Source organism: Triticum aestivum, chromosome 6D (assembly GCF_018294505.1).
Source record: "Triticum aestivum cultivar Chinese Spring chromosome 6D, IWGSC CS RefSeq v2.1, whole genome shotgun sequence".
Taxonomy (NCBI): domain Eukaryota; kingdom Viridiplantae; phylum Streptophyta; class Magnoliopsida; order Poales; family Poaceae; genus Triticum; species Triticum aestivum.
The window spans coordinates 340,953,085-340,958,197 of NC_057811.1; positions in this window are offsets into that span (position 1 = coordinate 340,953,085).

The window sequence follows — 5,113 nt, forward strand, 5'->3', positions numbered from 1 at the left end:
ATGACAGGAGAGTTACCTCAGGAGTTAGCCGAGGACCTTCGCGAGCTATGTTTGGAGATAGTCCCAAGAGGCTATTTAGCGACGTTGGAGATCCAGTCTACTTGATGGAAAGGATCAGAGAAGCTCAGAAGACAGACAAGGAGATTGAAGAGATAAAGGAGAAGATGAGCAAAGGAAAAGCCAAGGGATTTCGTGAGGATGAGCACGATACCTTATGGTTCGAGGACCGTGTATATGTGCCAAATGATCCGGAGATCAGGAAGTTGATTTTGCAAGAAGCCCATGATTCACCGTACTCGATTCACCCAGGGAATACCAAGATGTATTTGGATTTGAAGAATACTTTCTGGTGGACCGGAATGAAGAAGGATATTGCGGAGTTTGTAGCAGTTTGTGATGTATGTCAGAGAGTGAAGGCAGAGCATCAGAAGCCAGCAGGATTGCTACAGCCATTGCCGATACCCGAATGGAAGTGGGATAAAATAGGCATGGATTTTATCACAGGATTACCCAGGACTCGTTCAGGCTATGACTCGATATGGGTTGTAGTCGACCGTTTGACGAAAGTGGCTCATTTCATTCCAGTGAAGACCACTTACACCAGTGCTAAGTTGGCAAAGATATACATGACCAGGATAGTATGTTTGCATGGAGTTCCGAGGACCATTGTATCAGACAGAGGAACCCAATTTACCTCGAAGTTTTGGAAACAGTTACATGAAACGTTGGGAACCAGGCTGGAATTTAGTACAGCTTTTCACCCGCAGACAGATGGACAGACCGAGAGAGTCAACCAGATTTTGGAGGTCATGTTGAGAGCATGTGCACTAGATTATGGATCTAGTTGGGACGACAATTTGCCATATGCGGAGTTTTCGTATAACAACAGTTATCAAACCAGTTTGAAGATGGCCCCTTTCGAAGCCTTGTACGGAAGGAGGTGTAGAACACCGTTGTTATGGGATGAAGTTGGAGACCGTCAGTTGTTTGGACCAGATTTGATTAAGGAGTCTGAACAGAAAGTGAGGTTGATTCGCGATAGGCTCAAAGTAGCCCAGTCCAGGCAGAAGCGTTATGCTGATTCTAAACGAAAGGAGACAGTTCACGAAGTCGGAGACAGAGTGTATCTTCGAGTATCACCCCTTCGAGGAGTGAAGCGCTTTGGAGTTAAGGGAAAGTTAGCGCCCCGTTTTATCGGACCATACAGAGTGATGGAACGTATGGGAGAAGTTGCCTACAAGCTGGAATTGCCCGAAGGATTGTCTGGAGTACATGATGTATTTCACGTTTCGCAGTTGAAGAAGTGCCACGCAGAGATGGCTGAGATACCACTGAGAGATACTGTGCCACTGGAAGCGATACAGTTGGAAAGTGATTTGACTTATGAGGAGAAACCAGTTAAGATTCTCGAGTATGCCAGCCGAGTTACCCGCAGCAAGGTTATCAAGTTTTGCAAAGTCCAGTGGAATCACCACACGGAGGATGAAGCCACCTGGGAGCGAGAGGAAGATCTACGGAAAGACCACTCCCACCTGTTTTCTAGCCAACCCGAATCTCGAGGGCGAGATTCATCTTAAGGGGGGTAGGTTTGTAACATCCCAAATTTCCAATTTGGTATGTTATACATAGATCATCTTTGCATATCATGTTTTATTGCATTTCGACAAATCCTCGATAAATCCTAAGCAACTCAAGGACCCTCGGAGAGAGTTGAGGATTTTCTCGAATTTTCATATTTGATTTTCATCAAATAATAAGACGAGGATTTTGGTTTTAATTATTTTCTCTCCGGAAAAATATTTCATTTTAAATAAACGAGAGGAGAAAATATGACTTCTCCAAAACAATTGAAATACTGGAGGAAAAATGTTAAAATCATTATTTGGAATTTATTTGGATTTTATTTGCAATTTTTATTGCATTAAAAATATTGCATGTTTTCAAAATATTTATTTTGATTTAAAAAAAATGTTCACCCTATTCTAGATTTTCTAGCTAGACGGGGAAAATTTACTTCATATTTTTCTGATTTTTATTTATTTTTCTACGCATTATTTTCTGCGGAACTTTAAAAAAAAAATGCCCGCGCGCCGACTGGGCCAAAGGCCCAGCCGACGGCCCGCCTCGCGCCTCTCCTCTTCCCGCACGGGAACGCCGCCGCCCGAGTCCGGCCGCCGTACGCCACCCGCCGGCCGACCCCTCCCCCAAGCCACCTCGCCCCCTCCTTAAATACCCCCTCTCCTTTTTCCTCTCACCGCCGCCGCCGGAGTAGCCCCGCCGCCGCCCGCATCTCGCCTCGCCGCCGCCGCCGTTTGCCTCGCCGCCGCCGCCCCTCGTCGCCGCACCCCCCCCGAGCCCCGCACCCCACCGCCAAGCCCCGCGCCCGCCGGAGCCCCTCGCTGGAGCCCGCCCGTCGAGGTACTGCCGACGCCCGTTTCCGTCGTTGCCGGTTTTCTAAAAAAACCCTTCGTTTAAAAAAAACCCTTCGTTTTAAAAAAAAGAAAAAACCCCAGATCGGTTTTTTTTCGGTTTTATTATTTTGCGAGCGTTTACCGAACCGTTCGTTTTAACGAACACGTTCGTCGGTTTTTCTCTGTTAACGAACGTCCATTTTTCTTTTTCGTCGGATTTTCTCGTTATTTTCTCAGATTCGATTTCTGATCGAATCTTCGATTTTGTTTAACTTCTCGCTCGTTTATCGGAATCAGGCGATTCAAGCGCCTAGAGTTTCGTCTCGAAATTCTCTTTCCGTTTAACCTACTCAAACAAGTTTTTGCTACAGTAAAATTTGACCTAGATCCAGATTAGCAAACGAAGTTTCTTTCTTTCGTCGTTTGACTTTCGTTGCTTCTTTCGAATTGATTTTTTTTGCAAACCGGAGTTCTTAAGTTGAACTTTCTGGTTGGATCTTTCATTCGAGTTTTACCTGTGCATTAGATGAGTACTGATTGTATGCTTGTTTGTTTGCGATAGAGTACCCGGAGTGTGCCGCTTGTTACTTCGACTCGCTAGGTTTTGCGGATCATCAGCAAGGCAAGTAACACTTTGATCATACCCCGTTCATACCCAGTTTTATTGCATTAGATCTATTCCCTCAAACACTTGCATGATTAGGATCTAATTAAATTGTGGGTACTGGGAAGTAGTTGAGGTAGTACCTATTACCTGTTTTCTTATCAAACCCTTGGGAGTTACTTCTACGTTGCTTTTATTATTGCCATGCTATGCTCGTAGACGTGGATTTGGGTTTGAGTGATATTCATGACAGATGTGAGATGTTTATTAATGGTTCAACTTAAGGTGGCAACTAAAACTCACATCTGGGTGGATTGAGGCACCTGGAGAACCCAGTGTTGTCTGTATGTATAAGGTCCGCCACCCAGGCTCAAAGGGATCATAAGATTATTCATGCTAGAAACTTCCGTGTGCAGCCACAAGCTATTATGGGCTCTAGCATAGCTGAGTAGGTTACATGATCTCTTGAAGAGGTGGACTAGAAGATGTAGGGGAAAGTAGGTGTACCGGTCCATCCAGAGTAAAGAGTGATTGTTTCTGAAAGACTGTGTCTCGGTCATCCGTTTCTCAAACATCATGCAGTGCGAGAATCAAGCGGAGGCGATCGAGTCTTGTGGGGAAAGTGCGCAAACCTCTGCAGAGTGTACAAACTAATCATGGTTAGCCGTGTCCCCGGTTATGGACAACTTGAGTATCTAGTACCTGGATTATCATTTGAATCTCATCACCGTGATACTTATAATTAATTTTGATGGGTTAATGATGACACTTAATTGGGATTGAGTTGGAGGTACCTTCTCAATGTTTCACAACCACCATGATAGTTAAATAAAATTTATTCCTTTTGAAGTAGGGAAAAATTGGCTTTTCACAAAACTGTAACCATAGAGCTTTCCACCAGCCATATATGCATATAGTATAGCATTATTATTGTTCATTGCTCTCTATGTGTTACATTGCCAGCATATTCTATGTGCTGACCCGTTTTCGGGCTGCAACGTTTCATGTTGCAGACTTTTCAGACGACGAGTAAGGTGCTTTAGGTCGTGGTCTTATACTCAGTGATGCCGCTGGAGTTGATGGACTCACTTATCTTCCAAGTCTTCCGCTGTTATCGTTATTAGAGGCCTTAAGGCATGTTTATCATTCTTAATCTCTTTGGAGATATTCGATGTAATAAGTGTGTGATTGCTACTCTGTTATAAATCTTCCATTTGTACTGTGCGTGTCAGCATTACTGATCCAGGGATGACACTGGTGCATAGCAGCACAGGCCATTTGAGGTCTGGTCGCTACAAAATTATGCACGCCCTTAATGTACTCGGAGGTGCGTCTGTCATCGTACATCCATTGCCGGTTCATCTGCGTGCATTATATATAATTAAGTGTGTCAAAAACCATTACAGAACATCATGAATAGAGAAGTGACCAAATTAATAGAAGTTCATCATCACATTAAAACCAAAGTACAGTAGTGATCAAATATTATTACTGAAAAAATAAATACATAAAGTTCATACATATATAGTTCTCATTGAACAACATATAGCTATCTAGAGCATCTAATTAAACCATACATTGAAACTCTGTAAAACATTTCAATGCAACAACAAATGCGATCATAATCGCAACTAAGGTAACAATTGATCCAACGGCATAATGATACCAAGCCTCGGTATGAATGGCATATTTTCTAATCTTTCTAATCTTCAAGCGCATTGCATCCATCTTGATCTTGTGATCATCGACGATATCCGCAACATGCAACTCCAATCTCATCTTCTCCTCCTCAATTCTTTTCAATTTTTTCTTCAGGTAATAGTTTTTTTCTTCAACTAAATTTAACCTCTCGACAATACGGTCGGTTGGAATTTCCGGTTCACATACCTCCTAGATAAAAACATATATTTCACGTTGGTCGTCATAATTGTCATAAACACTAAATGAACCAAATAGTTATAAAAGATAATATATACCACATCCAAATCATAGACAGGACGAGGGCCGACAGAGGCGGATATCAAAACCATCGCACTATATAATAACAAACAATAATAAAACTAAGAAAATTATACAAGTATCTGAAGGAAATATGCCC